Source organism: Crocodylus porosus, unplaced genomic scaffold (genome assembly GCF_001723895.1).
Source record: "Crocodylus porosus isolate Cpor-Errol unplaced genomic scaffold, CroPor_comp1, whole genome shotgun sequence".
In the NCBI taxonomy this organism is placed as follows: domain Eukaryota; kingdom Metazoa; phylum Chordata; order Crocodylia; family Crocodylidae; genus Crocodylus; species Crocodylus porosus.
The window spans coordinates 172,399,354-172,425,412 of record NW_017728906.1 but is presented as its reverse complement, the minus strand read 5'-3'; positions in this window follow the sequence as shown (position 1 = coordinate 172,425,412).

Genomic DNA, 26,059 nt, shown 5'->3' with positions numbered 1-26,059 from the left:
GCAGCCTCTTTCTTCCCACTACAAGGGATGAGGCTGCTACAAGCAGTAAAGAGAGGGGAGCAGCAGTGCGACCACCACTGCCTGTGCCTGAGACTCTCTCATGTCCAGACACAGCAGCCACAACCTCTCCCACCATAACTGCAACCAGCACAGCAGCACACTTCACCCCTGTGTCACTGCCTATGCTGAGCCTTCCTGTGCCAGAACAGCTGGTGCTGGATCTGGATCTCATTACTCTGGCAAGAGAAGTTCTGGGGAAGGAGGGGGAATCAGTTGAGTTTGTGCTCAAAACCCCTCAGGTTTTTTCCTTTCAAGCCACAAGGTCTTTCCCAGAAGGCACTTCAAAAGGTGCCTCTGTACAGGTGAAAGCAAGCGGCTCAGCTGAGTCTGCTCTTTCTCTTGCTGTGCCCCTGATGCTGTGCAAGATGCTGCAGGACAAACAAGCAGAGCTAAATGTCCTGCAGCACAGACTCATCCAGGATGTGGAGACTTGGTGGGACTCCACATACCTGATGCTCGAGAGGTTGGTGGAGCAATAAAAGGCCATCCATGGAGATTGGGATCAGTGGCCCCCTGACCATCTGGATGCCATCTTCCAGATCTTGCTGGTCCTCAAGCCCTTCCTCGAGGCCACTGAGACCCTCAGTGCTGCTGATGCCTTCCTCAGCCAGATGATCCCCATAGTGAAGGAGCTCCGCAGCCAAATGGAGAGCTTCCTGGGGGCTAATGTTCCTGGCTGGGGCAGGCCGCTTTCACCAGATGTGCAGGCACTGGTGAGGCGGCTGAAGGAGGGCCTTAGGAAAAGGCTTGAACCCTTGGGGTCCAACACAGTGCATATGCTGGCCACCATCTGTGAACCAAGAGTGAAGAATACCATAAGTGGCAGCGAGACACTGAGTCACTGGAGCGAGGTACTTATTAAGAAAGTGACGGAGGCAGAACGGCAGAGACGGGGGGAAGTGGAACAGAGGGATCCACTGCCTGAACCCAGCCCCCCATCCACGAGCCAGTCTTCCCCTCCAGCACAGGTGCCGCCAATATGGGCTAAGGCCATGGCAAACATTAGGGAGTCCAGACCCACCAGACCCCAGGATCAGGCAGACAGCCCTCACACCGTGGTGTATGCCTATCTTGCCGAGCCTGTGGAGCCCCTGGACTGCAACCCCTTGGTCTACTGGGGAACCCGCACCCCGATGTGGCCAGATCTGGCCACAGTTGCCCGGGAATACCTGTCCTGTCCACCGACCAGTATGCCAAGCGAGAGGGTGTTCAGCATGGCTGCGGATGTTGTGACACCCTACCGCACCTGCTTGGATCCTGGGTTTTGGGGAGCAGGTGGTGTTCCTCAAGGTGAACCTCCCACTGCTGGGGGTCCCTAAGCGCCAGGTGCAGACGGAGCAAATGCCGCCCTCCTCACTCCATCTGAATCACGAATTTTGTCTGTCAGCAGCAGTTTCCCCCAAACTCCTGCACCTATCACTGTGAAAGTTGCCAGGCTTTGTGGGTTCCTCAGGGGCTAGCAAGCCTGCAGTTTTGAGCTCCCTGTGGCTTTCCACACGGAAGTCACAGGAGGTTTTCTCTCAGGAATTTGGGGTGCTGTTTCTCTGAACTCCCTGAACCTCTCTTGTTGAAAGTTGGCAAGCTTTGTGGGCTCCTCAGGAGCTACCATTCCGGCAAGTTTCATAAAGTTCAGACAAGAAATGCCAAAGTTATAGCCTGCTTCAACCTTCCCCATTATAGCCTACGGGGAAGTCAAAGCAGCTTGGATATTCAACTGAGCTTCGACCTTGAGTCGAAGCGGATGGCAAATCAAAATGGGACCCAGTTTAATATTTGACATGGCTGTTGAATTGAATATTACCTGCTCTGCACAGCCCTACAAATCATCCAGAATAAGGATTTGGTCTCTGAGAGGCCAGTAGGGTTTTAGTTCAGGTTTGACTTGTTTGTGCCTGCTTGGCCATCCATTAAGATACTGTGCTCTAAGGGCTTGTAGTTCCTTGTCAGACTTCATGTGCTCCTGTAACTGCTGGAATAACTGGTCACTGAGCGGCTGCATGTCCATCAGACCATGAATCACCTTTTCTGAGTGGAAAAGATCAGGTTCAGGAGGAGGAGTGAGCATTGTGGCTCTGGAAAGTGTGTTGACCACTAACATGTCTTTGCCTTTGATATAGTGAATCTGGATGTCATTTTTGGAACTGCAACAGCATCCTCTGCAGCTGTGCCAGAGCCTTTCCTATGGGCTTCACAAAAATTGCTTCCAGGGGTTTGTGGTCTGACTGGACCCGTACTTGGGTGCCATATGCATATTGGTGGAACTTCATCATGGTGAAGACAATTGCCAGAAGGTCTTTTGCAATCTGTGCATAATTTCTCCCAGATTGTATTAGAGCCCTCAAAGCATATGCAATTGGTTGATTCTGCTGAAATAGACATGCTTCTAAGCCATCTTTGGACACGTTGGCTTGGATTTCCAGCTGCTCTCATGGGTTGAAGTACCTGAGCACAGGTGCCATTATGATGGTTTGCTTGAGTTTATCCAGGGCTGCGTGATGCTCAGGTCCCCATTGCCAGATAACGTCATTCCTGAGAAGCACTCTCAGTGGGGCCGTCAGGCTTGACTCATGCAGAATGCATTGCGCCAAGTACTGAATGGTTCCAAGTAGTCTCTGAAGGTCTTTTTGTCTGTTGGAGAGGGCATACTGTTGATGGTTTCCATTTTGTCATCATCTGGTTTGACACCATCTTTTCAGAAGATATGGCCCATATACAAAACTCAGTCAACTAAAAAAAAAGGAATTTTGTCCTTATTAAACTTTATTCCTTGCAGACATGTTGCAGATATAACTCAGGCCTGAGCACTTGTGAAAGCCTTTGCGCTGCAGATATTCACAGCCTGTGCTAGGGTGAGGGAGGGATTTTACAGAAACCTCTCTTTGAATTTGCAGTCAGTTATGCTGAAGGCAATTTTGTCCCTCAACATAACATCCTCAGCAAGTCCAAATTTACAATGCTGTGCTCTGCTTCTGAGCTCTGTTACAAAATCCTCTATGCCAGCAGCCTCACTGTATCTAAGTTACCAACTGATACCTTTCAAAGACAGGGTTTTTGCTGGGTTCACAGTAGTTCTTGAATGCTGCAAGCACCTCTGTAAGGGCTTTGCTGTTAGGTTCTGCAAACACCCCTTGCATGTTGTTGTAAATTTCTAGGGCTTTACCCCCAGTGCAGTGAAGCATGACTGCAATTTTATAATCCTCTGCCTCTTACTCAGCCTTTGTGAGCAAAGTCTAGTCAAAGCTTCTGTTCCCATCTCCTCTAATTCTCCGCAAGATTTCCAGTAAAGGACAATGCTGGTGGAGGTTGGAAATGCTCCATTTTTTTCTCTTTGAATGAAAACTGTAACCCCTTTAATCAGGCTGCTGGTGACTCCTCTGAGAGTCAGGTCACTTCTGACACCATATAATGTTTGCTCTATTGCCACTGAGTTCCAGGGATGAGGTACTCACTCAAACCTCTGTGCCTTTCAGGTTCTGTCCTTGAGTCAGCATTCAGCATAGACCAGCAGGATAATAAACAGTTTTATGTTTATTAGGAACAGGATTCAGCAACTCCCACGCTCACAGCTTGCAGGGAGAACTACAACCGCAAACCACAACTCACAGGGCATCGGGGGAGTGGGTCATCCCACTGCTGGCCCCTTAAAGGTACATTCCATCTACCACAGTGACAAAGTGATCAGTAAAGCTAACCGCACTTTATCATCCATTAGCAGGTGCATCTCAAACAGGTCCAGGGAGGTAATGCTTCCTCTCTAGAAGATATTGGTCAGGCTGTAGCTGGAATACTGTGTCCAGTTTTAGGTGCCACACTTCAATAGGGATGTTGACAACCTCAAGAGGGTTCAGAGGGCCACTCATCCGGTTAGGCAAAGCCCTACAAGGAGAGATTGAGGGCCCTGGATCTCTTCAGCCTCCGCAAGAGAAGAATGAGAGGTGATCTTGTGGCTGCCTACAAATTCTTTGGGGTGAGGCAGAAAGGAATAGGAGATGCTCTTTTTACCAGGGGACCCCTTGGAGTAACTAGGAACAACAGCCACAAACTGACGGAGAGCAGATTTATGTTAGACATCATAAAAAACTTCTTCACAGTCAGGGTTCCCAGAATCTGGAATGGGCTTCCAAGGGAAGTGTTGCTTTCCCCTACCTTGGGGGTCTTTAAGAGGAGACTAGACATGCACCTGTCTGGGGTTGTCTGACCCCAGTACGCTTTCCTGCCCAGGATAAGGGGTCTCACCGATGATCTGATAAGGTCCCTTCCAACCCAAACATCTTTGAATCTATGATTGTATAGTTGGGAGAGCTGTTGACAATCTTTTGGGCACAGATTGCCCCTCCTCAAGTCTGATGAAGATGCAGACAGCTTGAGCTAAATAACAGACAGAATAATAGTGCATGTATTATTCCATATGTAAATGAAAACAATCTGCTTAGAGGAATGGAGGAGGGCTGTGAAGTTGGCACAAAACAATGTTATCAAGAGTGTCTACAGAACAAGAGAAGTGCAGTAGAAGAGATAATTAATTAGTGGAAGAGCAAGACCATTCCAAAGGAACAGGGTCATTATTACCTAGAAATGCAGGGAGATCAGCAGTTTTAGCAAATAGATTGTAATAAGCCATAATTGTAATTGTTTTATCCATGGTTTTTAGTGCCCAGGCCCATCTTCTCAAGGTGTTTTATGGAATTTCTTTGAGTACAAGGATTGTGAGATCAAAAAGGGAGTGGTTGTACTGTGAAAAGCATCTTCCTACTCATGTTTGCATGTCTCTGTCGTTTATATTTTTTTCTTTGAGAGTTTGTTCCGGTGTAGTCTTTGTCTAGTTTTACCCACATATTTTCCATGAAGGTATCTGATGCACTGGATGAGAGATACCACAATCTGTGATAGACATTTGTAAGGTCCATGGATTCCAATAGTTTCATTGTGGAGGACACGGTTGTTGTAGCAGTATTGACATGTTTTGCATATATTGTTAAAGTAAAGGTGTATCCAATTTGTTGTCTCTTGCTGAGTGTGGGGTCTGCTTCTCATAGTAAGTTAAGCCGGGTTTGGGGATTGTTTGAAGTCCAGAAGTAGGAGAAAGGAAGGGGAAATGGGAATATTTCAATCAAAGTCTAGTCTTTTTTGAGTATATGCTCTAATTGTTTGGTGTTCCTTCCTATAGGTACCTGTGTAGGATGATATGTGACAACCAGGGATGTGTGGTCAGTGGAGGCTTTCCTTTTGTATTGTAGTAAGTTACTACTAGGTATTTTGGTTGGCTTATTCAAAGATACATTTCATTTCTCAGCTGAGTTAAAGCAGCTTTTAGGTTAGTGAAGTGGGTGTCACAAGTGTCCTTCTCAGCAGCTGAAATGGTATCTGAGATACTAACTAGAGAACACATCCCTTTTGGCTTATTTGGGATTACTAGCTTTGTGGATACAAGTACAGTGGCTCACAAGTTTTGTATGTAGTGGCTTACAGGGTGCCATCTGGACTACAGAGTGTGGTATCTAAGAACATTGGTGCTTGTAGATAAGTATTCTTGAGAAAATTTGATAGAAGGGTGACAGGTTTTGAATGTGTAGTGGAAGTCAATAAGTGAGTCCAAGTGTTCAGTCCAGATTATGAAAATACCATCTATATAGTGCAAGTTTGTTAGTGCAGTTTTGTAAAAAATGCTCTTTCTCTGGCTCACAAAGAGGTTAGCATATTGAGGAGCCATCTTTGTGCCCATAGCTATTCCCACGGTTTGGTGGCTGTTGAAAGTAAAATTGTTGTGGGCAGAATAAGTGGATGAGTTGTGCAATATATTGTACATATGCATGTGTGCACGTGCACACACACACACACAAAACCCTAGTTATTTGCTTTTCCTGTTCTGTGCATATCTGTTTGAGGTTTACCATGTATTATGACAACAGATGCTTCCAGGGAACCATTGATATGTTTTCTAGACAAGTCAGCAGATGAGCTATATTTGATCTGAATACTGTGGCAGAATAACATTATGCTATTCATGAAAATAATCCAAGAGTTCACACAGCTTTTCATGTGTCAGTGATGCATATGTACCTTCCTAACCCAGCAAATATCCTTTTGAGATCAATTCTTCTTCTTTAGGCCTCTATAGAAAATGCATATATGAGAAGAATATGCATCTTAGCAAAAGGTTAACAATTTGAAAGTACAATATTTGATTAAGTTAATTAAGAACAACAATACGGCCGCACTACACTAGTTGTGTACACTAGGGCTGTATGAAACAGAAGTGTTCCGTTGCAACCAGCGTTTCAATATTTCAATGGAACAGTGTTCCATTTCAACTTCTGTTTCAAGTCAAAACAGCTGTTCCGCTCCATTGAAACATTTTGCCATTTCGTCCCTGTTTCGATGTTTTGCCCATAAGATATAATGGGGAAGGTCAAAACACGTTATAACTTTGAATGAAACTTGCAGAAATGGAGTGTGCCAAGTTCCAAGAAAATAGGTATAGGGAGTTCAGATAAAATGCACCCCAAAGTCTTGAGAGCAAAACTCATGTCACATGTATGTGTTAAGCCACAGTGGGGTCAAAACTGCAGGCATGCTAGCCCCTGATAAGGCAACAGAGCTTGCCAAGGTTCAAGAACATAGATGCGGGGGGGTTCAAAGAAACTGCACCCCAAAATCTTGAAAACAAAACTTATGTCATGTGTATGTGTTACGCCACAGTGGGGTCAAAACTGCAGGGATGGTAGCCCCTGCAGAGGCCACAGCGTCTGCCCAGTTTCAAGTCTGCCGGCTCATGTTCATACTGTGGTCAATTATTACCCCCAGGTCTTGGTGACAAGTAATGGGGGATCTTCAGTCCTGCTGCCTGATGAAAGGCAGCAGTTGCACAAGCACCCATGACATGATTTTTGCCTGTCAGCAGCTAGAGGTGCAGGGCCCCAGAACCCGGAAGACCCTGCACCTATCTTCTTGACAGCTGGCAGGCTTCATAGCCTCAGCAGGGGCTAGCAGGCCTGCAGCTTTCACCCTGCTGCACCTTAACACACACAATGTCACCCATGTCACGAGTTTTGCTTGTCTGCAGCTGGAGGTGCAGTTCCCTCCAAACCCCTGCACTTATCTCCTTGAAACTTGGCAGACTTTGTGGCCTCTGCACATTCCTGCAGTTTTGACCCCACTGTGGCGTAACACATACACATGACATGAGTTTTGCTTTCAAGATTTTGGGGTGCAGTTTCTCCAAACCCCCTGGACCTATATCCTTGAAATTTGGCACACTTCATGCCCTCAGTAGGAGCTAGCATTCCTGCAAGTTTCATTTAAACCTGACCATAAATGACAAAGGTATAGGATGTTTCATCCGTCCCTATTATAGCCTATGGGCAAAAAGTTGAAACAGCGTCAAAACATTTTGAATTGCCTTGTTTTGTTTCGAAGCTGTTTCAACCATATCTGTTCCATTTCGATTTTGCTGTTTTGACCTCGAAACAGGTTGAAACAAGGTTGAAACAAAACTGGTGGTGAAATTTTGCACTGCCCTAGTTGATACTATGACAATCCATGAAATAATACAAACTACCAGGTGTCTCAGTATTTTAAAAATATGCATTATTGTACTGATAATGGCAGCTTTATTGTCTTGATCTGGTGGATTTGGGGCAACAATGTCTTTTTCATGGCCTTGAAACTGGAATGGGTGAAGGTATATAACAAGTTAACATGCAGGACCTGATTCTCTTCTCCCTTGCACCACTATTAGTCAGCAGTAACTACTCAAGTCAGAAGTTTTGCACTTGGTGCAAAACTAGAATAAATAAGCAAAGGAGGTGGTCTTGAAATCCCAATGAAACAAAATACTTAAGAGTATTCATGAGAGCCTCTTGAAGATACAGTTCCCCCCTGAACAGTATCCATTTCATGGTAAGGTGTGCCAGTAGCAAATAAACCTGCACCTTTATTGTTGGTGTCTGTTTACTTCTAAAACACATATATTCTTTCATACTGGCATAAGACAGCAACCCAATCCATTTTGTTTGAAGCTCTTTTCTCTTGATGCATTTATTTTAATTTCCCTTCAGCATGATATTTTCTGCCATATGTCACAGTTAACTTAGGACTGTGCTTCCTGGGTGTGGGTGTCAGTGGGTGCTGATAGTACAATTCTGCTAAATGTTCCAGCTCAAAAAGAAACCCTCATGTTGCACATATGGGAGACAGCTACCCCCAGAGATATGTATGGGTTCCAGGAGTATATATTTTTGGAAACATGATCTACAAACTCTGTTCTAAAACTCGCTGTCTAGTGCATTGAGCATCTGCCTTTGTGTACAGTGAGTATACACCATCATGATTCAGCCATGTGCATGTGCATATTCAAAGTGAACAATAACAGGCACTTTATTGGCAATGAAAGTGGTGCAGGCTGTGACATGGGATCTACAGATACTTGCAGCCACTACCTCTTTCATGGTAAAATGATCCTCTTCCTGTACCATGTCAATAGATCTCTATCGTGTGAAGCTCTGTAAGAAGTACTAGTCCAGCAAAGTCCAGCTCAGTTTTGTTACCAAAAGGTAAGTTCCAACAACAGGAACAGAGGTGGGGCTGCAACCTTTTAGCAAAGGTAGGCTGAACTAATGTAAGCAGACCACTGCTTGCAACCCACCTGCTGCTGATTCCCCCCCGCTGCCAAATGCTATGAAATGCCACTGCTCTCCCAGACTGAACAAAATCACGCTGAAGGCTGAATCTGGCCCAAGGACCAAAGACTGCCAACCCCTAGGATCACCTCTATTCAATTAGATTGCTAGTCTAAGGAGAGGTCATGGATAGACTATTTGGTCTTTCCCTTGCTCTTATTTCCCTTTGGTAATAAACTGCAAACCTTATCCTATGCTAACTTAATATACTTAGATTTATTCTGCTACCCTCTCTCATATTAAGAAACAAAAATTCTTAATCTTTGAATAAGTGCGGTAGAAACAAGTATTCAGTGGGCTCACCTACACATGCCTTTTCTAATGAGTATTAAATTTAGTACCTCCAATGTAAGGTACTAGGAGTTAATGTGCTTTAGACTGTGCTAATGCTCAGTAGCGCATTTGCATGCTTTTTTAGTGACATTTAATGCATGGTAGACTATTTTACTGTGCATTAGCGTAGTGTCACAGTTTTTTACGTGACATTCTAATAGGTAGTAAATAATTTACTGTGCATTAACACATGTGTAGATGCGCCCACAGAATGTTAAACATATCTGTACAAAAATCATGAATTTGTACAACATGCTTTGCATTTCCATTCACTGGTATTTGTTTTTATTGTTCATTTTAACCCCTGCCTTTGTCAGCATACAGTCTATTTTGGCAGCAAACTTTTTGTAAAAAGGACCTTATGTTTATGTTGGTAAAGTAGCTGATACACTGTTAGCCCCCTACAAACAAATCATAAGAATACCTTTCAGCAGCAGATGTTTGGAACATTCTTATTTAATGAAATATAAATAAATGTGCCTCACACCATAGGTCTCCATATGTATTTCTGATTCCTCATTAATTAAAAAGGGGATTTGGGGAACTTATTGCAGTCTGTATAAAGCTTATCTCCTAGAATCCATGGATTACAGGTAGAAGTTTTCTGAATGAAAGAGTCAGTACATTCACTGGCAAAACTCAGAACTTGGTAGGGTGTTGCCCTGGCTCTCTTCTCTCAAAAATATATAGAAAAAATGTTTTCCCTTAGTATGAGGCAGACACAAAAATGCTGTTATGCCAAGAAGAAAAAACTCCCAGGTCTCTATTGATTTTTTTTCTTTGTAACCTTACAAATTGTGCAAAGAACACTAGCACTTGAATGATTGTTTTTTCACTTCATAACAGAACAATCCTTTAACTTTTACAGAGACAATTAGTGCATCTCAGACAGCAGAAAGCAAGGATACTAGGGATTTGTTCTTCTGCCCATATCATGTTTCAACACTGATTTTAAAATGCTAACCAAAATTATAGCAGCTGAACTGGAAGTGGTCCATCTGAACCTAACAGGTTATCACAGATACCAAAAAGACAATATTAGCAGATTGTAACCTACTGGAATTTAGGAGAACTCTGTACTGTCATCACAGAATAAGGTATCTAAGATGACATAATATTATAGAACATCAATATAATGGGTTTTTCATTAGAGAAGAGCAGAGTTCTTATGAAAGGATTGTATCAGCAACCTTTCATCTGGGGACAAATATTAGACATGGCTGTTCCTGATCATCTCGGCCAGATCCTACAGTCCTTGCTGAATCCTAACTGAAGCCAATACTGCACCATTATAATTGAAAGACAAAATGTGGTCTGCTGATTATAAAAACTAGTATTTAATTTGCCTCTCAATGAATGTCTACATGAGCAATTAATACACGTGATTTTTCCACACAGAAAATTCAGGCACAGTAAATGCATCTCCTACAGGCATCTGAACATGTGTGCATCAGGAGCAAATTTCCTCCTGATGGGAGCAGTTCAGTCTACAACTGCTCCTGCACTCCCCCTGCAGCATCCAGGGGAGAGTTCCAAGCTCCACCAGGTGCCAGCTCCTGACTGGCAGGGGGAACAGGGGCTGGTCCCAATCTCAGCAGGGTGGGGGTGACCTATCCCAGCTACCAGGCAGTTGTAATTACAGCACGTCAGAGCAGAATTGATTAATCAAGTCTGCTGGAGCATGGTAAATTACAGTGCTCCAGCAGACCCCAGCATCACATGCATCAGCATCCCTGCACAGAAAAATGATGGTGGGAGTGCTTTAACTGAAGCTTATTGGATGAGCTTTAGTTAAAGCACCCCCACCACCATTTTTCAGCTCAGGGATGCTGATACATGTGACGCTCCAGGCACTTTAATTAGAATGGCTAATTAAAGCATGTCTCTCCTCTCCCCCCTACCCCCCACCGTGGTACACCCATCCCAATCTCCATGTGGCTGGAAAAGCCATGCTGGCTGCTGGGCCACTGCCTCCATACTCCAAGGAGATCAGGACCCCTTAGAATAAAATTAGTCTAGTGGGCAGTAAAGTATCTCATGTAGATGCACCCACCAGCTATTAACTTCACCAACTTCAGTGGAACTGCTACTCCTCAATGCATGGTTGTCATGGGAGACTTCAGCTACCCAGACATCTCATGGGAAGAAACTCAGCCAAATCCCAATGGTCAAAAACTTCCTCATATGCATGGATGAGCTCTACCTGACTCAAGAAATCTGTGGACCAACAAGAGGTAAAGCACTGCTGGACCTGGTACTGGCCAAAAGGGATGATCTAGTCAGCAACCTAAGAATCAGAGGAAAGCTAGGAGATAGTTACCATGAGCTGATCACTTTTACTATCCATCACAAAGCTAGCAAATCAGTCAGCAATGCAGAACTCCTTGACTTTAGGAAAGCTGACTCTGATAAGCTCAGGAGGCTTGTTGTTGAGGCCCTAAGGGGCCATGACTTGACAGGGAGGGGAGTGGGGAGTCCAAGATGAGGCATTGCTCCTTAAGGGTATGAATGTGAAAGCACAAGGGATGTCCATCCCATCTCAGAGGAGATGTAGCAAAAGGGCACAGCAAACACCTTGACTCAGCAAGGAACTCATGCACCTCCTATATTTAAAAAGAGAGGCTTATAAAGGATGGAAGACAGGAATTGCCACTAAGGAGGAGTATTCTGAAATGGTCCATACTTGTAGGGAGCAAACCAGGAAAGCAAGGCTGCAACCAAACTCCAACTGGCTAAATGTATCAAGGACAATAAAAAGTCTTTTTTCAGTTGTGTGGGGAGTCAGAAGAAAATCAAGGGCAACATTGGACCCCTGCTAAACCAAATGGGACAACCAACACCCAGGAAAAAGCCAACCTGCTTAATGGGTACACTTTTACCCATTTAGATGAACATGAGCCACCAATGCAATGTCACAGGTGGCAATGCAAACAAAAAAACCTCTGGCTTGCATCCATAGATGCTTCTCAAGCAAATCTCAGGATGTCATCCTCCCATTGTACTCAGCTTTGGTGAGGCCACAGCTGGAGTACTGCAACCAGTTCTGGGCTCCACAATTCAAGAAGGATGTGGAGAACCTTGAGAGAGTCCAGAGGACAGCCACATGCATGATCAGAGGGCAAGAGAACAGGCCCTATGATGAGAGGCTGAGAGCCATGGAACTCTTCAGCCTGGAAAAGCACAGGCTCAGGGGTGACCTGGTGGTTACCTATAAGTATATAAGGGGTATGCATCAGGATCTGGGAGAACGCTGGTTCACCAGAATGCCCCAAGGGATGACAAGGTCCAATGGTCACAAACTCCTCCAAGACCATTTTAGGCTGGATATAAGGAAAAGCTTCTTTACTGTCCGAGCTTCCAAGGCCTGAAATAGACTCCCTCCAGAGGTGGTGTAAGCACCTACTCCGGACTCTTTTAAGAAAGGTTTGGACGCTTATCTTGATGGGCTCCTTTGCTCCACCTGACTTCCTGCCCCTGGGGCAAGGGGCTGGATTCAGTTTTGATCTTCTAAGGTTCTTTCCAACCATGATGTCTATGAAATTTACAATACCTCTGACTTAAGCTGAGTTGGACAAATGACTTTATTAAAAAAAAAAAACAAAGAAACATCAACAACTTTCTCTAGTGACTGACTAGTCATGAATTCTGAACTGCATAATGACAATTAATTGTGGGCAGAAATGTTAGTGTTAAGAAATATAACTACCCAACTTTAGTGCTGTGATTTGCATAGGAAGCCCCCATGTCTAACCAGTGATACGATAGTCAGCTGCTCTTCTAATTAGAAGATGGAATGTTTAACTTTTTCCTATTCAAAAAATGTAATTTCTCTAGACAAACTGTTTCATTATAACACAAACACTTTGCTCTGGAAACATTTCAGAATTTTTATCCTTCTGGGATGTTTAGAATTTTAGAAATAGGTGTTTTTGTTAAAGTTAGAACAAAAACAATTAAAATGTGAAAATTTTCTTCAAAATAGAAATTCTAAGTTTTAACGGGTTCTAACTATAACAATGTGATCCCCAATCCAAAGACATATCATTAGAAATAATGGAATGAATAATTGTAACAGGGCAAATGCCTCCGTGCCTGTTACAATTAAGAAAGCTTTACCTAGCACGTGCTAGAGAGGGGAAAACATACCTGTACTGAGTCAATTAAAGGAGTGAAATGGCATGCACTTGCAGAAATATACGGGTCTGCTGGCATTGAAGATGCTCCCAGCAGCAGAGGAACATGTGAGAGTGGTGCTGGCTCTCATTGGCTCCAGGAGGGAACCCAGAAGTTAAAAACTGAGAGGGTCCAAAGGACCAATAGCCCTGGAGAGGGGAGCAAATGAAGGTGAGCTCATGTACCGCACAGAGATGCAGGAACATACCCAGGCTACTTAAGGAAGACAGAGGTAATTGAGAAGGACAGCGCCTACCTTGAATGAAGAGACCATGAGGATGTCTCTAACTTGGGGTGAGAATGACACTTCGGCAAGTGCTATTTATATTGCTTACACTGCTTAAGACAGAAAGAGAGGGAGAATAAGAAGGGTTTGTCAAATGGGGAGGCTTGGGTGGGACAAATACCCCCTTGCCAAAAAGGTTCCTTGGAGAGAGGGAAGAATCCGGGGAACTCAATTTAAACAAAGCAGTTGGTCATAGCTGCCTTGTAATAAACTGATGGATAAGCTGGGCACCTTGTACAGAGGAGGGCCAGTGACAAGAATTAATTGATGAAAAGCAAGGGCAGTTGGATGAGTCACCAGCGGCAAAGATAGACTGTGTGGCAAACAGTAGATAATAAGGAGACCAAGGTAAGACACTAAGGACTGAGTCTGGGGAAGTCATAAAAATAAGTTGAGAAAATAAGTGAATATAAGAGAGGAACTGAACTGTTCTCTATTCCTGAATCTCATGGGAGAATTCAGAGGGGTCATATGACCAGAACATCTGTGATGTGGTAAGGGCATGTGTCCCAGCAGCCTGCGGAGGGTTTGGGATTGAGAGTATGGTCGGCGGTAGAAAGATAAGAAAAATTTATTGACTTAACAAAAACACAACTATGCATAGTTACAAGACAAATGATTACAGACAAAAGCAATTTGTGTCAGCAACTTATCGGCAGTCCCTCTGATGCCTGATACACAGGAAGCTTCTCTTTCCACAAAGTTCAGCGAGGACAGGCATCCCTAAGCAGCACTGTCTGAGGGGTACCAGGAAGGACCCTGGAATGCAGTTCTTGGGCTCCTTGAGGTCCACAGGCCCACTGATCCAGGCAACAGCTAACTAATCCTTTTCACAGAGCTGCATCTTTCTTCTGAATGGTTTCCAAATATTCTAGCTAATTTATAGCTTCTGAAGGACACTGATAACGTACGACCACTTAGATTCCTTTTTCTTTAACTGTCCTTAGACTGACCAATAGCAGTATAAGCCTTGCATTCTTTTGATAAGGTAATTTTAACTATGCCACAGGGCCTTACTACTTCTAGGCTTTGCTAAATTTACTAGACCTTACTTTACACAAGGCCTCACTACATCTTAAACTTTAATTAGGCTTTTAGCAACAACATATAGCTTAATATCTAAACAAATACAGAATAACACTTAGTCTAATCTTCATAGAGCTTTCAGCAAGCACCTTTATCACACAGACATACTTTTCAACTGCCACAGCATGGTGTAGGGAAAGAGGAGACCTGCAAAGAGGCCCATGGTCATTACCCAAATATTAACTAAGCATAAAGTCTCACCTCCCAATACCTATTTTCTTTCATTGTTTTTTCTTAACATCAAAGGTGTGGTGGGCAAATGAGGAAGGAGAATAGTTGAAGTTGGGTAGAGATTCATTTATCAGGGATACAAGAGTAACTTCTACAATAATACAGCAATAATAATAAAGCAAAGGAAAATATTAGCAGCTATTAATTAGTTGGGCACACTGGAACCAGATGAAGTTCAACACTCAGAAGTGTAAGGTGCTCTATCTGGGGGCAAACAATCTCCAACATACCTACAGACTCGATGGTGACAATTTGACTTCCAACATGGCCGAAAGGGACCTAGGGATAGTGATTGACCATTGCATGAAAAATGAGTCAGCAGTGCAATGCTGTGGCCAGCAGTGCAAACAACACACTGGCATACATTAACCGTTGCATCTCACGCAAAACTAAGGAAGTGATACTCCCACTGCACTCGAACACTGGTGTCAACAGCTGGAGTACTGCGCCCAGTTTGGGCACCGCACTTCAACAAAGGTGTGGAAAAACTTGAGAGGGTCCAGAAAAGAGCCACCCGTATGATCAGGGACTTGCAAAACAAGCCATACGAGGAGAGGCTAAGGGACTTGGGCCTCTTCAGCCTGCAGAAGAGAAGGCTGAGAGGGGACTTGGTAGCAGCTTATGGCTACATCTGGGGAATACATCAAGAACTCGGTGAACAGCTGTTCACCAGGGCACCCCTGGGGAAGACCAGGAGCAATGAATACGAACTCCTGAAAGGCCGCTTCAGGCTCCATTCCAGAAAAAACTCCTTCATAGTCAGGGTGTCCAAACTGTAGAATAAACTCCCTCCAGTGGTAGCTCAGTCACCAACCCTGGAAATCTTCAAAAGGAGTCTAGACAGTCACGTTGCTGGGGTCACTTGACCCCAGTTGTCTTTTGCTGCCTAATGCAGGGGGACTGGATCTGACGATCTACAATGTCCCTTCCAGCCCCTAACAATCTATGAATTTATAAAACTGGAAAGCTCAAAGTAGAATAATTTATCAAGGAAGGTTGCTGAATGTCTTGAGTCACTACAAACTTTACGGAGAAAACATTCAAGAAAATGCTGTAGGGAAGATCATTTGCATGGACCAAAGATAGTCTTGATGACCTTACCATAACAGAATTTCATATCTATGATCTGTCCCTTTGAGTGGAGATTAAGACCTATGCTTTAGCCCTGACACTGAATTAGATCTAACTGCTATATAATATCCTGGAAACTAAAAATTTAAGTCTCAAAACTGCTACTGAATTTCTAAAAACTTCTCAGACTTCAATATTACCTTTTACCAGGTATATATAGATTTCAGAATTTTTATCCTAGATTTAGAATTCCCTACAGTAATAAGTTTGAATCCTTCCAAAATGCCATAATATCTTGTACAGCATGCCTCTACATGTGCTATTCTAGTTTTATGTAAGTTCTTTTGTCCCATCATTCTCCGAAAATATGGTCAAATCCACTGAGTGGGGGATAGATCCATAATCAGACAATCCACATCTCCAGCATTCCGCAGAGATATTATCCCTAGCCTCTCGTCCCTACTGCAAGTTACTACATATAGAATTTTACAGTAGTAGCTAAAAATACTACATTATCACTAATATTAGTTGCAATTGTTTGAATGCTACACATTATAACATCTCAACAGAACCTCTATAGCAATCCACTATGCTTTAGCTGCAGTAGAGTGGTTAGGACACTCACCCAGGAAGCTGGAGACTGGATTTTAGGACCACCCTTGCTCAAAGTGGTTTCAAATCTGCATTTCTGATTTCCTATCAGTGCTCTAGCCACCACATCACAGGTTGGGTATTATCCAATGACCTCTCTAGCACTCCTTACATATCTCTGGCACTTTTATGGATCCACATCGCAGAAGTAATAGAATCATTACCTGCATCTAAGTGACATTTTTGGCACTTCTGTGTCTAAAAATCCTCTATTTAGATGCATAAAGGGAAAAAGAATTCTCAGCTACTAAATAATGGGCCACCAGGAATATAGTAGACTCATCTACTGTACAGAGACATAATCATTGGCAATCCCTTGCAGGCAAGGATGATTGCTTTCCATCCTAAGCAGCAGAAGTCCCAGGCTAAGGGGGCTTAGCCCTCCCCCTACCACCACCACCACCACCAAATGCAGGCAGCCTAGATGCAGGCTCCAGGTAGCTGCAGGAGGGAGGAAGAAAATGCACATACAGAGACAAGGAACTGAAGCCTGCAGGCATCCAGGAACTCAGCATGGAGCAGCACCCAGCTGAGCAGGTAAACGTGTGGATGGGAAGGGGGACAAGAGAGGGAATGGGTGTAGGGGGGCAAATCGAGGCCCCTGTGGGGGGAGGGAGAAGGTAAATAGGGCCCCAGCGTGGTTTGTCCAGGGGCATGGGCAGGATTCCTACTGTTGCTACCCACACCCCGGGGCAGGCACAGGAGATACGTACCCACCCTAAAATTTGTGTTGTGTGCGGGGTGGAGGCAGCTGCCACTGTGGGCTGTGTTCCACACCCCGCTGCTGGTGCGCCACTCCCTCCCTCACTGCAGGGGCCTTGATCTGCCCCCCTATGCCTCTTCCCCATGTCAGACTTACTTGCTGGGGCAGGGGGTGTGTGTGCACATGCGCACAGGCACACTCAACCCCTGCAATCATATATTCTTCCTCCTCCTATGCCTTATCTGTGGGTCTGAAGATGGCTGATGAGACCAATCCAAGATTGACAGGTTCTACTGGAACTCAGGCATGCATTTCCATGAGGGGTGGGTGGCTCTGGATTCTTGGTTTGATCTGCAACATGCTGTTTCTGCTGCTCCCACTTGTTTCATCTTTTGTTGCCATTGTGAGGTTTCAAAGTATTGAGATCCTTGCAACAAACTTCTTCCATTTAGGGTGGTCCTTGGTGATAGCATTTTTCCAAGCTGGCCTTGAGGACATCCTTGAAGCACTATCTCTAACCTCCTCCTGAGCATGTGACTTGGCTGAGCTGGGAGGGAAAAAAAACTTGCTTCAGGAGTCTGGAGTCAGACATCTGGATGACATGGCTAGCCCAGGAAAGTTGATGTTTGATAATCATCGCTTTGATGCTAGTGGTGTTTGCTTGTGAAAGGACACTAATGTTGGTGCATCTGTCTTCCCACTGGAGGCAGTGTTGCTGGTACTTCTCCAGTGACATGGTGTCTACTGTACATTGTCCACATCTCAACTCCGTACAGTAAGGTTAGGACCATAACTGCTTAACAAACCATGAACTTGATTTCAAATCTGAGGTCATGATCTTTGAACATCCATTTCCTCAGGTGTCCAAAGACTGCACTTGTACATCTGAGGTGATTTTGGATTTCTTCATCAATGTTAGCCTTTTGCAAGATGTGGCTTCTGACACCTGGGACATTCTCCAGAGTCGCACCATGAATCTGAATTTCCAGAGCCGGGGACTGCTCATTAAGAGCTTGCTGATGGAGGAACTTAGGCAAACAAAAAATGGGACTGACACTTGACATTTAGAAGACTATGTCAACGATTGCCTGAAGATCTGCTTCCAAGTGTGCACACATTACAGCATCATCAGCTTACTGGAGCTCAATGACTGAGGCTGTGGTAGTCTTGGTTTTGGCTTGGAGTCAGCTAAGATTAAACAGCTTCCCATCCATTCAGTCATTTAGCTCCACTCCAACCGGAAGCTTGTTGGTGATCAGATGTAGCATCATGGTAAGAAATATAGAGAAGACTATTGGAGCAATGATGCAATCTTGCTTAACTCCAGTCTTAACAACAAACGGATCTGTGATAGATCCATTACTGAGAACCACTGCTCATACTGTCATGGAGCAGAAAAAGAGTGGTGATGAATCAGTGACCATCCATATATCAGAGCACCATTGAATTCAAGTGCCTATACCTGGAAACTCCGTGTTGCCTCTAGCACCCAAGACAGATCAAAGAAGCCCCAGTATGAGATGCTGACTTGAAAGAACAAACTCCCAAAGACATAAGGGTGGAGAGAGAAAGGCAGGACAAGAGCTTTGTCTCAGGAGAAGACAGTGTAACCTTCTGAATGAAGAGAGCTCTACCTAAGAGAGCTTTAACTAAGATTTGGCCTAGGCATTGTGACACAAGGTATCCACTTGCTGTAGTAAAATTGACTAGTAAATGCTGGTTCTGTAAGGTAATCCTGGGGCGTCCTTATCCATAGTGCCTCTTATACTACCCTCTCGCTCTCTCGCCCACCATCCAGGAGCATGAGGCCAAAGCCCTCAGGTAAGTCAGTCTCCCAATCTGCTGTGGCCCTTGCCAAGTTGTGCTCTTTCTTCGCTCCCTCACACTAGTCTCAAGTCCTTGGGTCCAGGGGCTCACCCACTCAGCCCATCTGGGCTTTAAGAGGTACTCAAAGGTCATGTCTACACAAGAAGCTGACTGCTCAGTAACGTCACATGGCAAAAACTATGATGCGATACTACTGTGCAGTAGTCTTGGGCTACTGCACAGTCAGTATCACAAAAAAAACAGTCATCAGTGCTACTGTGCAGTAACGTGGCCAAACAGACCATGTTAAGGCCGAGATCCCAAGCAGGAAAACCACTGCCATAATGGGGACATCATCTGCTGGTTTAACATATATAAAGCCTGTTTAAGTAGAAAGGTTCATGAGGGGAATTATTTTTCTAATGTAGCTCCCAATTTCCATATGAGATCCCCATGTGGTACTGTATTATAGGCCTTGCTAAAACTGAGCTGTACTAAGCTAAACACTATTACACATTTCCTAATGATGTTCAGGAAAACAACATGCTGTAAGAAATTCTGTCTTTCAGAGATGTTAAGAATCAGCAGTCCTGAACATATAAACTGAAGATTTCACATTAAAGTAGGTGTTGACTAGAAGACTTCAGACCATCCTAGTGAGGGATGACTTGGCCGGTTTTTCACACCTTTGTTACTTTTCATACCTTGTTACTGAGCTACAGCAATGCAGGAATGAAGTAGAATCACCACAAGCTTCAACACCTTCTGCTTTGAGGTGACAAGGCACATTTCTCTAACCACACCTTCACTAGAACAGATTATAGCAATGTGTGCAATATGTTTATATACAGTTTTAAAAAAATCCAAAATAAAACAGTGCATTGAACAAATGTACTAGTTCTTAGAAGGAGACAAAAGAAGAAACATATGTTATATGCTAGTCATGTTGTTTAATTCATTGGAAAGCACTTGGATATAGTGATGCTGAACATACTATAAAAACCTATTTAGAACAGAGTGGAAGAGAGTAAAGGTGTCAGCATTGTCATCTTGGCTAATTTCCACCTCCCCTTGGGAGGACAAATAATTATGTAATTACACAGAGTCCTTATAGCAAATTAAGACTGCAAGGAAGATTTTTTTTGTTCTCTCAAAAACCTCCCTGCAGTGGCAATTTACTATAAACACTCTACATATTTGATGCTGTGGTTAGGCCACAGCTAGAGTACTGTGTACAGCTCTAGGTTTCATATTTGAACCGTCATCCACTCTCACGAACCTGTAACTGTTGTTGGTTTTATGGGGTAACTTGTTACCCCACCCACATTAACAAAATGGAACCACTGACAACAGTATAAATGTACCAAAAAATATTTATTACACATAAAGATCGTTTGAAAGAGTATTTGACAATTTGAACCCAAAATATTATTTAGCTAGAACTATGAACAAAATTTAAACTTTTTTTTAGAGTTTCAAAAACACGAATAAACAATTTGCTGAGTCTGCAATTCACAGTTTTCAAACTAACAATTACTTCCAAAAAACATTTCTTAACTGTTTTAACTAAATATTGCATTCCTCACAAAGCAGCAATGATGTGCTGTTGTGCATACAAGCAAATCGCTTACAATATTCGCATTGTTTCTGCGTTTTGTGGTCATCTGACAAAAAGCATAATGTCCACTCATGCTTGCACAAGGTTCTAGTGGGGTCCATTGTGGCAATTTGTAATTTGTGGCAGTCATACCAGACTTGATGGACTTAGGCAGATTATGTGTAGCCATCATTCTTCCTTCTTTTTGTCCAATCAATAGTTCTCCAAGCTCCTGCAAAAAAAAAAATAAAAAGCACCGTCTTTTTAAATGTGATTTTTGCTTCCAGTTTGTGTTGTGATCTAGCCAAATGATGAGGTTGGCAATGGCAGCCACCTCCAGCATATTGGAAAACAGTGCCATTGGCCACCTGTTGATTTTTGGCCTGCTCTAAGGTAAGTAGAGGCTTTTTTTCTGGGTTATTTTTTAAGTGACAGCGCCTGGGGTTGTGGGGGTAGCCATAGGGGCCTGGGGGTGCAAGTTGGGGGGCAAGGCTGGGCAGGGCAGACACTGGAGGACCTGGGACTGTGGGGGGCAGGGCTGGGTGGGGCAGCCATTGGGGGCAGCAGCTGCAGGGGGATGGGGCCAGGTGGGACAGCAATTGGGGAGCTGGGGTGGGGCATGTGGGCCTTGCAGTGGGGTGGTAGCCCCTATGGGGGCCATTTGGCCCACGTTGGGGGAGCCATAGGCCCTGTTGGGGAGGCTGTAGCCCTTGTGTGAAGACTGAACCCTTGTTGGGGGGCTGTACCCCCTGTGTGGGGACTGAACCACCTGTTGGGGGGCCCAACCCCATGTGAAGACCAAACCCCCTTTTGGGGGGCTGTACCCCTGTTGCGGGGGGCCATAGTCCTTGCACAGGGACCGTAGCCCCTGTTGGGGGGCCGTCACCCCTGTGGGAGGGCGGCAAAATATATATTCATGAATTATGTATTGAGAGTTCACTTTATTATTATGATAAGAGACATGCTTTAACACTGTAGATATATCAATAAAACACTGCCCAACTGATCACTGTCTTTGTCTCACTCTCACTTTCTCTCTCTCTCTTTTGTTTTACTTGTGGAGGATTTTGGGGTATTTTACAGAGTGACTTTGGGATTTTTTTAATCAGGAATTCTTCAGTTTTCCAATAAGGAACATCAGAATTCCTGCTAGGACCCTGCCTGCTCAGAGCTGGCACCTTGGACCCAGCTGGCTGTGGCTGACTTCCTGGCCAGTTGGGGCCAGGAGGACAAGCTTTGACAGTTCAAAGCAGGCCACCACACCGAGAACATCTTTCAGGCAATAGCTGCCCAGATGGCTGGGCAGGGGACACCTGTGTGGCACTACTGCCATGTAGACCAACCCTGCAGCCACAGAGGGGCAGATGCCTCTACTGGCTGTGCAGTCCCCATCCAGGTCTGTGCACAACAGGTCACAGCCAGGCAGCAGCCCCCACTGCCAGACCCCTGCAGTGGGTAAAGTGTGCAAGGAACTCTCAGGACTGTTTCAACAATCCAGCTGACATAAAGGATAGTGTCCCCAGGTACCAATTATCTGGGGCCCAGAAGCTCCTGGGAGCTAGTAGCCCGGACCTACTTGCCAGGGCGGTTTCTTATACTGCTGAGGACAGCATAGGTGCTGGCCCTGGGCTCTAGCACCCCCTGGCTGCAGATTCAGGAGGAGCCAGGCAGAGTTATTTTGCCCCAAGTGACACAATTTGCTCCACAACAAAGTGCATGTCCAAGCATGTGCACTGAGGCAAAAAGCCCTCGCTCAAATTTGCACCACTTCTATTTGAGCTGCTTCAAGTGCATGTGTGGATGCACCCATAGTGGCATGGAAGCAAGGACACATGGTGCGCTGATCCCACAAATCCTCCAGTGTCTTGTGACCACTCTGATATAGACCACCCAGCAGTAAGAGGCTAATGTAGGCTTTCAGCTCTGTTTTGCCCAGCTTTTCCCACTCCTTTCTATTTTGTGGAGGGCTATCATTCCACTACATGAATCTTTCTGTATCTCTTATGATAACAGTCAGGATATCTTGTAAGAAAAAACAGGTGGACTGTTTCCACCACTGTGTCTTTATTACTTTCTCTTGTTGGCCAGCACTTTCACAGACTATGTTCTTGGCCGTTCTCTGATGACATATTAGCTATGGACTTCCTCCCTCCCGTCCCCCACACTCGGCCATTCCTTCTTTTAAAGTTGTCATCATCTGCAATTTTTTCTGAGGGTGGTGGCAATGGTTCTGCTCCATGTTGGCCCCGGGCTGGTCGCTTTCCCTTTCCCACTGGAAGTGTTGGTATCACTTCTGCTTGTGGCACCAACTCCTCATCTGAGCTGGATGAAGCTTCCATAGATGCATGTTCTTCTTGCTCTGAACAATCTTCCATATCTGAAAGAAGGTCAGCATCCTTACTGCCTTGGCGTAAGATTTCATCAGTAGATGTGTTGCCATCATCCCCAGTTACCTGTGAAAACAGGCTTCAGCACTTAGTATATGCTGCCTTCTCATCCTGGACTGCAGGAAAAAAAAATGGATTACTGATGAATGCATACAAATAACAATCAAAGGCAAGCCTGTTCACCTATGCCATCATAGAAGCAATTCCACCCTGCCCTGTGGCAGCGCAGGAAACACCCTTTCCTCTTGGGCACAGAAGTCAGAGACCAGCATCCACTCTTTGCAGGAAAGCCAAATGTGGGTGGACGCTATTTGGAAACCACACATGCAGGGACTTATTGAGAGCAGGTAAGAGGGGCTTGGGGTTTGTGAAGCCTTTACTGTTGAAGGGAGACTCTATAGTGTACCCTGTATTGCAGTATAATGTTGCTCCATTTCTTCTCTGCTGTCCCTTTGCTCCTTGTCCTCACTTCCAAAGGCAGGTCAAACTAGTTTGTATGTTATGAAAGGGGCAGGCTAGGCAAAGTTTTGGGGTTTTTTTCCTCATGTCAAGAGAGTGAAGAGGTGGATTTAGGTATGATAAAAGGGTTTGTTTGTGTTTTTTGGGCAAAGGGCATGGTGTTTTGATGACCTTGCAGCCTGCAAACAGAGTAGTTAGCATACTGATTACCATATCTTCTGCAAAAGCAGAGTGGAGGATGGCCATCCATTAGTTACCATAGATACCAGAAGGGGACATGAATGAGGTGTGAATGAAGGCTGACCTTTCAGATGAATCCACCCAAAGTGGCCCAAACAGGTCTGTCATTTATATAGAAGTTTCATTGGGGTAACAGCTTAGTGGGTAGAGCAGCCTGGAGACTGGTCCCTGTGGTCTCGGCCCTGACCCCATAGGATAGGTGCACTGAACAGGAGTAAGGGGTACTGCTGGCCTAGGGGCAGGGGCTGTATCTCAGGAGTGAGGGGCACTTGCAGGGCTGGGGGCAGGACCAGTCCAAGGTAGAGCTGTAACTGGCCAGGGCATTATTTAGAATGATGTTCCTGTTATTTTGTTCTGCATATAGTTTTGGCACCCCACAAGTTTTGGCACCCTAGGCAACCACCTAGTTTGCCTAATGGTTGACTTGGTCCTGACCGACCACAAGTTTCAGAAAAAGTGGAGCAGCTACATCTACTGACCCCATTAGGTGTCAATTCAGTTTCATGCTGACCAAAACATTTATTTTAAAATGTATTATTTTCTTTACAAAGAATCATACTGCTGAAAGTAAAAACACTGATAGATTAAAAAAAAAAAATCTATCAGTGTGGGCCGATGTAAGAGACCCATGATAGATAGTTGTCGTCCTGACATTTTTCAATAGCTGCTAAGAGAGAGACAGATGAATTGTTTCCTTTAGCTTCACATCTGGAAAAGCATGAAGGTAATGATTATGATCCAGGAATTTAAAATATAAAAGTTGAAAGCAACTTATTGTTTTTGGACTCAAAAGTAGCAAGCTAATGCATTTCACTAGGCAACACCAGAGGAAGCAAATCAGAAATTCTAGAATTTAAGCTTTATTTGCTCTTGTATAGTTTTAGTTTCTCATTATAGACCAATAAAGAAATATGGTCCAACTATAAAAGGAACTGTATGGCTACAGCACTAGCCCGGGTCTTGGGAGACCCTGGTTGTATTCCCAATTTTGCCAATAGGTAGTTGAGTGACCTCAGACAAGTCACATCACTTCCTTATGCCTCAGGTTCCAATCGGTCCAATGAAAAGCACTTATTGTAATAGTATGATATCATACTTGCTTCCAATGTAGTTCTAATGTAAGTAATAATATATTACTCTTTTAGAGCAAGTTAGTGCTCTTTTAAATACCTTATTTTTAAGTGCAAGTAAGGTTGAAGGTTGCTAGACCACCTGCAGAAGCTTCTGTAACTTCCATTTACTCCAAAATAGCTATATTGTCAGTGCATTTTTCTTCACTTTATTGTTTGCATTTTTCCCATTTGCTACCAAACATAAAGGGGCAAATCCAAGGGGGATGCAGTAGTGCAGTTGCAACCCCTGCCCCAAACACAAACACTTTGATTCCTGCTCCACCCAAACTTTAAAATCAACTGCTTGGGAGAGGCAGAGTAATTTCTGTTCAGGCTGTACTGAGGGAATCAACTGACTTCATGGCTCTTTATAGTTTACCCAATTCCTCCTAATCTCTCTCCTCTCCACATGTATTAACAACCCTCTCTCCTTTTTGATTGCCTAGATGTTCCATTAATCAAGTTATTCTTTCTTCTGCAATTTTGCTGTCTGTTAGACTTCTGCTAATTTCTCTCATTTCACAGCCTTGATGACTGTTTTCAGTTCTAGCTAAAAAAAAAAATTAACTCAGGTATGGAAATGATTGATAGTAAAGTGTTAAATGGCTAGATAGTTTTAGGAATCTGAATAGGAGATGTACATTTAACTATAGCTACACAGACACAAAGCCAGGCAACCTGGCCCAGCATAGCAGCACACTGCCTCTCAGCCTGCTCCACTATTACTCCCAATCCTTCTGCAAAACCCTGATGACCAGGCACAGAGCCTCAGGGTTCCACAGAACGCAATTTGAAAACTACTGACTTTGTTCAATGCCCTCCTCTTCCTAGCCCTGCTCTCTAGGTCAAGCTTGCTTCCTTAGTCTCTCCTCTTTTCCCCAGTGTTGCAGGAATATCTAACAGTCTCTGGGTATGTCTATACACCATGTTTACTGCACAGCAGACTAATCTACTGTGAAGTAAAACTTCACCATCTATGCATGTGGCCCTATTAAAGTTGCAGTAGACTAATAAATACTGCCACAGGGTAATCCAGCTAAACTCAAGTACCACTCTGTGACAGCAGTTACCGTATTTTTTGGACCATAAGACGCACTTTTTTCCCCCCAAAAGTGGGGGGAAAACGAGGGTGCGTCTTATGGTCCGAAGGTGTGGTACCCCAGAACATTTGTTTGCGGTCCCATGC